Below are 11,248 nucleotides of genomic sequence, written 5' to 3'. Positions count from 1 at the left end.
ATAACTGTAACACTGTCAACCAGCGTAACCAGACAATGAACTTTGCACAGTTCTTTCGAGCTATGTGTTTTTCAAATTATTTTTTTTTACCCCCCCTCCTCCGGAGGCATCTGTGGTTGTCCACAGGTGTGTTCGCCGTGGCTCCAAACCAAGGAGGGAGGAAAAGTGCTGAGTGAGCACAGACAATAGCTACACTGTCTTCCTCAAACATCTTCAAGGTCCCTGTGCGGGGATAAATGGCCAAGAGGAGGTGCCTTCTCGGGAGAGACTCGTCTGGAGCGTTACAGGGTAAGTCCTCTTCACACCTCATTCATTTCATTAATACCTGTTTCTTTCATTTCTTCTCTTATTCTTGGAAACTAGAGAAAAATCATCTGGACTTAATGGGACAGTTATTTTTCCTCTTAACTGAAGTGCTATTTGTCAATCTAGATTGAATTGGTGTGAGTTGCCTTGTTTTGTAGATATCGTTTGCAGAGATGTCTGCCTTCTCTCCAGTGTAATGGGACTTTATGACACTCGGCGTGTGGCGCTCAAAGGTCCTGATCTCTCTCTAGACATCACGACCCGGTTTCTCCAGATAATACACAGACCTCGCTGGGAGCAGTTTCATGGAGGAACTATTTTCTTTCAACCATACTTCCGACATGAAACTGCTCACAGCGAGGTCTGCGGGTTATCTTGAATAACCGGGTCATGATTTCTGGAAAGAAACATTGCTATCGAGTTCCTCAAAAGAAAATGTTACGCTTTGAGCGCCACAAGCCGAGTGCCATATAATCTCATTATATTCTGGATATGGAAGACATATTCAAGGCTGATATCTCCAATAATCGGCAACTCACAACAAAACAATCTAGGTTGACAAATAGCACAACAGGTAAGAGGAGACATATCTATTATACATTTTGGCGTGAACTGTCCCTTTAAGCATTGCTTTTTTTAAATATAGAAGAGTGTTTTTCATTTTTCATTTGCTGCAATCTCACACAGTCAAACAAGCCAAGGAATATTACAGTTGTTGTATGTGCAGTCATGTCTCTGACCAGCTTTTTCCCTCCCTGCCCTCCAGGCTCCGGCGTGCAGCGACGGGGCAACGGGGCTCTTTGCACTCGCTTTTCCTTTTTCCTATGCATATACCTTTTTCAGATGTAACTTTAAAGAGGTATAGGGCATGGGAAAATGGGGCTGCAGAGGTTTTCCACCGAGCAGACTCCTGCACAAGACAGCTGACCACAAGACAGCTGACCTCGAAGCGTGCACACACACACACACACACTGGGCTCCATGGACTTACTGTTTAGAGGAAGGCTGCGAGGCATGTATTCTGACACATTGACCGCAGGTGATTTTTGTGTCTCTGTGATTTGTATTTGTGTAATATCATAACTCAAATTTCATCATATTCACTCATGATGTGTCTGTGTGTGTGTGTGTGTGTGTGTGTGTGTGTGTGTGTGTGTGTGTGTGTGTGTGTGTGTGTGTGTGTGTGTGTGTGGAGTGAGGTAATATTGCATGTTTGCTACATTCTTGTTCATTGAAAACTGTTTTTAAATCTGTTTGCTTCTGAATGATTTGTTTGCTGTTGTTCATTAATAAAGAAATCTTGGCATTAAATACTGGATTCGACATTTATGCATTCCCACTTTTTAGATTATATGTAACAGGGTCTTTTGTTTAAGACAATACAGACATTTGAACAGTTTTTACATTTTCATTTTTACTCGCACAGAAATGTCTTAGGGTGGTGATACACTAGGCCATTTTTTGGGCAACTCTGATGGGCAACAGTACCCAATAAATTGCCTCGGTATTACTGCTTTAACCCCATAAAAACCAGAACTTTTGAACAGATACTACCATTGTTCTTCTTCACTTTCTTGTTTGCCGCTAAAAGTGTTGTCTGCCCGTTGTGTTACCAACAAATAGCTTAGGATCTACTAAAGCCCCCATTTGTTCTTATATGTTTTCAAGCCTAAGACTCCCAATATACACAATATCATAAAATCATCTATTTCACTCTTAATGAAAAGATTAAAACAAAAGGCAGTGTTGGAAGAAGTACTCAGATCCTTACATGAAAAGTATTGACAATATATATATATACACTCCATTGCAAGTTGAAGCTATGCAAAAATTAAAATTAAAATCAGTAAAAGTATCAGCAGTAAAATGTAGCAGGTCTGCATGATATATTCATACAGATTATTAATGCATAAGTATTATTTTACTGTTGCAGCTGCTCAAGGTGGACTTAGTTTTAACTGCTTTAAATACACTTAGGTACGGCAGTGGTTGCAAACCTAAAGGGGTCAAGCCCCTTCAAAGGGTCACCAGATAAATCTCGGGGGCATTTGGGAAGAAAAACTTCTGGTGCACGTTGTGCTGAGCAACTTTGTACACATTTTTTTGTGGACTTTGGACTGACTCTTTGTGATATATTAAATAATTTGACCTCTTTGAATGAAACCATCTGATGAGTTCAGAGAGAAATGTGTGCTTGGAGGAAATAGTGTAACTCATAAACTAAGTCCGAAACAGGAAAAGGAGCCCAAACACTGTTTATGACGGTGGCAAGCCAATAGGTTGGGGACCACCGGTTTAATATTGAGCAATGCATTGTGTTACATATACGTGTGTGTGTGTGTGTGTGTTTGATGTGAAAATTGAACTTGCAAAGTAACTGTATCATATTTTCCTCTGAATAGTAGTTGGAGTAGAAGTACATCAAATGGAAATTCTCAGTACAGGTTCCTCAAAGTTGCACATTACTTTCCACCACTGAAAGAAAAGGGAACAATCAAACCACCAGATGTGACTTCTGTAAGTTTTCAGACTAAAACAATAAAAAAAAACATCTTTGTAACTGACCACACATTTCTCTATTTGTATCCAGATCCAAATGATACTTCTACACGTAGGAACACTGTGAGCTTGATTCCATCACTGTAATCATCAGTTTCTGTTGCAGATCTCATTAGCATCTCTCTCTCTCTCTCGCTGAACTCGTGGACAACCTTTGGCCTCTCCCCGTCATCCGGCCTTGGCTCTGCTCCGTCTGCTGCTGCAGCGAGTCTGTTAGCACCTCTTCACCCGGACACTCACCTGGCTCCAAAGGATCAGTGACACACTCATTGTGATTCAAGTCACCAAATGCTCTGCCCTCCCTTTGCGATGGATCATTTATTGATGCTCATGTTGCCATTAGTGCCGGGAAACTGTCTCAGTTAATGCCGCAGACTGAGGCCTTGCACTGTCTGGTGCTCTGTGGGGAGATGCTGCACAAATGGATATATGGTCCAGTAAGCCTTTTAATGAATAACGTCCTTCTCATTATAGTCGTTACTGATGCATGGAATCCTAACCGTCTCCTTTGATAGTTGTGCCTCCTGGTGGGAGGTGTCAGTATTTATTTTTTCCTTTTAAATCTACTCCTATATGCATGGAGTATATAGGCTGCACATGATAGAACTAAAGGAGGCCAGAACGCTGCATATCAGTGTCTGCTCATCTGCAGCCAGCACGTCTTTCCTTTCTGAATCCCAACTGCAAATCATTGAGCAAAGGCATGACGGAGTGACTCAATCAGTTACCCGTTTAGCTGGAGCCACACTAATGACTTCTTGACGTGAGGCAATATACACCTCGGGCAGACTCTCAGGCGCCGTGCCTCCGCGTCTCCCGAGTAGGTGCGAATTGTTCAATCGGGAGACAATAGAGCTCAATGGATCTCAATGATCTGGCAGTTACCTCCGCTTTGATGTCCCTTTGAAGATGCACGTCTACAACGAGCCCGAGAGCGAGCACAGCTCGGAGCCATGCCACCGGACGCCAAAAGGAAAAGAGTTCGCCTCCAGCAGCCGGAGGCGGCATCTTTTTTTAGCCGCTCCACGGGACTGAGGGATACCGTAAACCCATCCTGGGCTTTTTTTTATTTATACCTGTAGCTGTATAATATTCTAACAAATAAAGACCAAATTGAGTGTGAGAAAACTATAGTCACTTGCTGGTCTGTGATTATCGTGGCCACCATGGAAGGTCTTGAAAGAAATAGAGGGAAAGAGAGAGAGTGGTGTTAAACAGGCACCACGCCGTTTGTTCCTTTTTGTTAAAGTTAACATCAACGTTGCAACAAATGGCCAAACTCCGAATCAACTGGTTCAATAATATCTCCATGTGGCCAAGAGTTCCTTTTTTCTCTTTCACTTTACTGAAGGATAAAAAAAATGTGTGAGGATGGCTTTCTTATTTTTTCAAAGATAATCCTCAAAGGGGCCCTCTGAAAAAAGATATGCACTTTATTTGTCAGAACTCGAAATCATATTTTAGATATTGTGAAATATGCATATTTAATAATAATATAATACTGTAAGTATAACAACAGAAGGAAATACTGTCAATATTTCAAGCACTTTTGAATGAAAGACAATGAAGCGAAATAGGCAGTTTGTAGTCTTTAATTATGTTTTTTGTGTGACATAGAACATATGATATTTGCAGGAAATACATTGTTTTATACATGCATCAATATATACAGTAGTACTTCAGACATTAAAAGTAATTATATTCACAACTTTATAACCCCTCTTTTAGAGAGCAATGGAAAAAACATCTAGATTCTTGTTTTGTTTTAGGGGTTTGGGGGGGGGGGGGGGGGCAGTAGAAGTGTGGAGTCATGATGACTGGGTGGGAGCGGTGCTGGGACGGAGGAGCGGCGGGACTGCGGTCAAGTGGTCCGTCATCTGCGGAACTTCGGTCACGTCAGCCGGCGTTTGAAATGTAATGCTCGTCTATTCGTGGTGTTACGGTACGGGTGCTTGGATAGCCCAAAAAGCCCGGAAATAGATCAATATTTCATCAATAATTTGTCTAATTTGATATAACAAGTCAAAAACAACGTCATTTTGTACATTAAGTGAAATACAACAATAAAATGATCTGAAATACACTGCTGTATAATCTTTAATTGAAAAAGGGTTCGAAAATTATAATATTACCTAATAATAATCTTTGATCTGTAAAAAAAAAAAATTCCTTCATTGGATAGCTAAAGTTCTGTTCATGATGACCCCATATATCTCCATGTCAAATGTAATGTAATCTTACTGGATAGTTTTTGAGAGAAGTGCATGTAAAGTTAGCTCAAATGACATTCAGATAGTCATAATTTCCCCATATTTGCCATTTTATTAAAAATAATCCTTAAGAGGTTATGTCAATATGTCACTGGATTCTTGTTTATGAAGACTCTCACTGTACCCAAGTATATTTTCATGAAATATTACTGTACAGTTTTTGAGATAAGTGCATGTAAAGTTAGCTCAAATGACATTTTGATATTCATAATTTCCCCATATTTGACATTTTATTAAAACTAATTCTTAATAGGTTATGTAAATGTTTCACTGGATTCTTGTTTATGAAGACCATCACTATGCCCATGTATATTTTCATGAAATATTACTGTACAGTTTTTGAGAAAAGTGCCTGTAAAGTTAGCTCAAATGACATTCATTTCCCCATATTTGAACTGTTAAATAAACAATTCCTAAAAAGGTTGTAGTAAATTTTAAATGAATTTTTGCTCTAGATCACTCCGACTATGTCCTTTAAAATGTAATGTAATTTTTTTGCATGTCTAATGTTTCAATTGTCTATATTGAAAATCTAGACATTGACATTAGTAAGCCTTGTTCTTTTGTGTCATTTTGGACATATGTAGCTCTACCTCCCTCTACCTACTTCCTTAGTGAGATGGTGATCAAAGGCATTGTTCTAAAACTAATGTATATGAACACATGCATATTATTTACTTTCTGATTGTCAAGTTTCAAAGAAAAACTTTTAAAGATAAAATGCAAAACATATTTCACCACCCTATCCACACAGACAGATACAGCTATATACAAAGAGACAAAAAACATAACATTTATTTGCACAAACAGCATCTCCATTCACAAAACAACTGTGCCATGTAAATGTTAAATAAATGTTATGTTTTTTGTCTCTTTGTATATAGCTGTATCTGTCTGTGTGGATAGGGTGGTGAAATATGTTTTGCATTTTATCTTTAAAAGTTTTTCTTTGAAACTTGACAATCAGAAAGTAAATAATATGCATGTGTTCATATACATTAGTTTTAGAACAATGCCTTTGATCACCATCTCACTAAGGAAGTAGGTAGAGGGAGGTAGAGCTACATATGTCCAAAATGACACAAAAGAACAAGGCTTACTAATGTCAATGTCTAGATTTTCAATATAGACAATTGAAACATTAGACATGCAATAAAATTACATTACATTTTAAAGGACATAGTCGGAGTGATCTAGAGCAAAAATTCATTTAAAATTTACTACAACCTTTTTAGGAATTGTTTATTTAACAGTTCAAATATGGGGAAATGAATGTCATTTGAGCTAACTTTACATGTACTTTTCTCAAAAACTGTACAGTAATATCTCTTGAAAATATACTTGGGTATAGCCAGGGTCTTCATAAACAAGAATCCAGTGAAACATTTACATAACCTATTAAGGATTAGTTTTAATAAATTTCAAATATAGGAAAATTATGAATATCAAAATGTCATTTGAGCTAACTTTACATGTACTTTTCTCAAAAACTGTACAGTAATATCTCTTGAAAATATACTTGGGTATAGCCAGGGTCTTCATAAACAAGAATCCAGTGAAATATTGACATAACCTATTAGGGATTAGTTTTAATAAAATGTCAAATATGGGGAAATTATGAATATCAAAATGTCATTTGAGCTAACTTTACATGCACTTTTCTCAAAAACTGTACAGTAATATCTTTTGAAAATATACATGGGTACAGTGAGAGTCTTCATAAACAAGAATCCAGTGAAACATTTACATAACCTATTAAGAATTAGTTTTAATAAAATGTCAAATATGGGGAAATTATGAATATCAAAATGTCATTTCAGCTAACTTTACATGTACTTTTCTCAAAAACTGTACAGTAATAGCTCTTGAAAATTTACTTGGGCATAGTGATGGTCTTCATAAACAAGAATCCAGTGAAACATTTACATAACCTCTTAAGGATTAGTTTTAATAAAATGTCAAATATAGGAAAATTATTCATATCAAAATGTCATTTGAGCTAACTTTACATGTACTTTTCTCAAAAACTGTACAGTAATATCTCTTGAAAATATACATGGGCATAGCCAGGGTCGTCATAAACAAGAATCCAGTGAAATATTGACATGACCTATTAAGGATTAGTTTTAATAAAATGTCAAAAATGGGTGAAATTATGAATATCAAAATGTCATTTGAGCTAACTTTACATGTACTTTTCGCAAAAACTGTACAGTAATATCTCTTGAAAATATACTTGGGCATAGTGATGGTCTTCATAAACAAGAATCCAGTGAAACATTTACATAACCTATTAAGGATTAGTTTTAATAAAATGTCAAATATGGGGAAATTATTCATATCAAAATGTCATTTGAGCTAACTTTACATGTACTTTTCTCAAAAACTGTACAGTAATATCTCTTGAAACTATACTTGGGTACAGTGAGAGTCTTCATAAACAAGAGTCTTGACAAATTATTGATGAATTTTGATCTATTTCTGGGCTTTTTGGGCTATCCAAGCACCCGTACCGTAACACCACGAATAGACGAGCATTTCATTTCAAACGCCGGCTGACGTGACCGAAGTTCCGCAGATGGCGGACCACTTGACCGCAGTGCGGCGGGCAGGGCCGCCCTGTGGAGCGGCTGCAGCTGCGGGTAGAAGCCGCTGATGCCCGCGGGAGCTGTCCACTCGGGGCGGGGTGCTGAAACAACAGAGGCGGCCACAGAGCGACGGGGACGGACAGGAACTTGGGGTACGCATGTCCTGGACCTCCCGTTTCAGCTTCATCCCCCTGTTTTGAAACCACGTTTTCACCCGGGAAACACAAGGCAGCCAGTAACGAATGATCTATATTCTCAGTTATGAATCATGGTGACTATACTTTCACTGAAACAAAACACACTCCAGGAGCCCTATACACGTTGAAGTTTACATAATAGCACTATTCAGGGCTCCCAAATAGTGAATATTCCGCTGGAGACCGTTGCAATGTCACCGGAGGCCTCCAGTCCTCATCGTAACCACTGTAAACCTCAAACCCAGTTTCGGAGAGGTTCAGCTTCTCCTCTGCACAGCACCCAGGTATTTGTGCCTGAAGGCATTCTCCAGTTTGCTGATTTGCTCGGAGGTGGACTTGGTCCTCATCCTTCGTTGCTGGGCGGCGACTCTTGGCCACTCGTCCCCCTCACTCTTGGCCGCTATATGGAGGAGGGGCACACGTCTTTATTTGCATATGCAAAGGACTCTCGACGGAATGATAGAAACTTGATGGTCGTTGTGATTGAGGCTAATGGAGGCTGGGTTGTGGTTTTTCTCACGTTCATGGCTGGCTGAGATGCTCTGGCGCCAGTAAGTCTGAGTGTCAGTCACCTGACATCTCAGACTTAAATAACGCCTGCATAAAGTGATCCAGGGACATATCCCCTGAATACAAAGCTGTTGACTAAAATATCAGATATGAAGCCCAATTTAAAAAAATATATTCTGGACTTGGAGTCCTACTGTGCCACTGGCAGAATAAATTCAGATTTGAAAGTGTTCGATGCTCCATAAAATGTCATAGTGTATCAAATCATATTCAGCCATATGTCGATGTTTTAAGACCCTGAAATCTATGGAGCGAGGGTGGTACGTTTTGGAAAAGAAAACATTAGCACTGAAAAGTGTACTGATAAATAAGGCATTAAAAAATATTTGATTTTGATATGTGTTGCATACTGATGTGTTTTTCCAATCTTCTCTTCTCAGTAAACAGTTTTATCACGGTGGACCATCTTTGGTGGTGCTGTCACATATTCAACAAGTTGTATTTAATGTATGACTATTGATATAATTTCGATTTATTTGGTAAATAAAATGTGAGAATGTCTTCGTCCTTAATGGCCGTTCCAGGCACCACTAACGTAACTGCGGGAATAGACGTGCATCAAAATATAAACAGCTGCTGGCTTGACAGCAGTATTTATATCCATGGCAGACTGGTACTGCAGACTCCTCCCTTTCTAGGTTACAGTTCACTGTACAAAAGCCCGCTGGCTCAACTAACCCGAACCAAAAACACCATGAACTTCATCACAAAAAAGTCGCTGAAGAGTAGATGTGACATTTACAGTAGGATCTCGACTTTTCTCACACCATGTTGGCGTGTTTAGTCTCTTTCACCCGTTTGACTCGAGGTTCCTGCTGACTGCAGGTTTATCTCTCACAGAGGAAAGCGACACGTTGTTGTGTCAAGTTTTTTTGCAAATTCCAAGCACTTGAAGTGCAATGTGTCTTTCTGTGTCTCCTGTCTGAACAGATGGTACTGAAATGATTTCTGACTGAGCTCCTTACTGATGTGCCTACTGTCAGTTGTTATGACAGATGCTTTTATTTGACACACATTTGTAGATATAGGGCCTCAATTGATGACATCTGAGAAGAAGAGGAATGTTGTACAGAACAATTGAGACAACATCTTCACTGCGCTGAAGCTCTGGGGGATGATATTTTGTTCTCATCACCAGCTGCAATGGATGCTGAATATTGAAAGCGTACAGAATATTTTAAAATCAGTGGCCTCTTTTATGAAATCATAGGATATGGTCTGTAACAGACATGAACGTTCAGATATCACAAGTGTGATTACACTTGATGTCCAGAACTTAAGAATACCTGAAGCTGACATTACAGCCCATTAAACAGCGAATTTGTCTTCTAATTGTCTTGTATGCTTTAAAAATATGGTAGATAAAAGAGTACAAATATGTCATTGAAATATTGGAGTATGGAATGTTATAAAAAAATAAATAGTCAAGTATAGTATGCCAAAAAGATGTCATAATGTAGTTTCTATTTTATGTTTAAATGCATCAATCTGGTGTGCTTTGAGAGAAACATTAAGAGGCTCTATGGAGATCTTTGTGCTCTTTAGTGTTTATAACTAAGTACATTCAGCTTACTCAACTACTGTACTTAAGTACAATGTTGAGGAACATGTACTTAGTTATAGTTATTATAATATGTATTTCCATTTTATATAACTTTATACTTACAGTCCAATACAACTTCGAGGCAAATATTGTACTTTTAACTTCACTACATTTATTTTACAATATTAGGTATTAGTCATAAAAGTCATAGTGTAGCATGTCGAAAAAAGTCATTGTGTTAACATGCCCGAGCGGCCATGGGGGCAAATAAGCAGATCAGGAGTCAGGTAAAGGTTTCAGATGAAGCTTCATTTATTTTTTCATTCCAATACCACACCAACGGTACACCATCACCGACCAGTCCCCACCAGCCTCTACCTCCACACAAACAGACTGAGCTCCTTATACTGTATATACCTGCTCACTCTAATTAGCCCAGACATACCATCTACAGGTATATATCAACAATATATATACAATAAATATTTCCATGATTTCACCAACCCAAAGATATCAATAATAATTTACAAATATTTACAATCAACAAGAAAATTCATTAAAAAGTCAGAGTATAGCATGTTGAAAAAGTCATGAAAAAGTCATAGTATAGTATGTCTACACTTTAGGCCACTGTGGGGTGTTTTATTCAACATTTCATGGTTTAGATGTCCATCCTGTCTGTTTTCACAATCAGCTGATATCAGTAGCCTACTTTCTCTCCACAGAGCGTAAGTTGTTATCTCTTTACCTCAATAAATCCATTGCTGCTCTGTGTGGACAAGAGGACACCACCGCCTCTATGCCTGGGAACAAAGATCGCAGTCAAGTGCGCCCTGCCAAACGCGCTTCTGGTAATTTTGTGACGTAATTGAGCACAGGATCAGAAAGAATGCCATAGAGCTCTCCACGTCATGACGCACTGGCAGTTTGGGAAATATGCCTGTTGATGAGCAGAAGAAAATGCAAAATAATTAATAAAAGGTAGAAAAAGTTTGTGTGGTTATTTTACTGATGCTGGTTGCACAACATGTAACCAACTGATCTCTCGTGCGTAATTGTGGCTTTATTAGCGCACAAATTCAGTCCATAGAGACTGCAGATTGAACAGACAGGTGAACTGCTGCCGTCAGATGGCTGCAAAGAGAGTCCTCAGGAGAGGCTGTCAGCAGAGCGTTATTCTGCACCCTGTTGACATCTGGTTGAAAATCCTGCTGT

The 11,248-nt window shown here is 38.7% G+C and overlaps 1 pseudogene across 1 annotated transcript in view; it reads right to left on the bottom strand.

The window, feature by feature from the left end:
• Window positions 1-8,177: 8,177 nt before the first annotated feature.
• LOC306703534 overlaps window positions 8,178-11,248 on the bottom strand; it is a 4,717-nt pseudogene continuing 1,646 nt past the window's right edge. The window contains exons 4-5 of the transcript in view: window positions 8,441-8,477; window positions 8,178-8,320 (exon numbers count right to left, since the gene is read on the bottom strand). The product of the transcript in view is annotated as an uncharacterized misc_RNA (transcript). The remainder of the gene's footprint in view (window positions 8,321-8,440; window positions 8,478-11,248) is intronic.

Source organism: Pholis gunnellus (genome assembly GCF_910591455.1).
Source record: "Pholis gunnellus genome assembly, chromosome: 11".
Classification (NCBI taxonomy): Eukaryota; Metazoa; Chordata; class Actinopteri; order Perciformes; family Pholidae; genus Pholis; species Pholis gunnellus.
The sequence above is the reverse complement of the archived record's forward strand: the minus strand, read 5'-3'. Positions and strand labels throughout refer to the sequence as shown.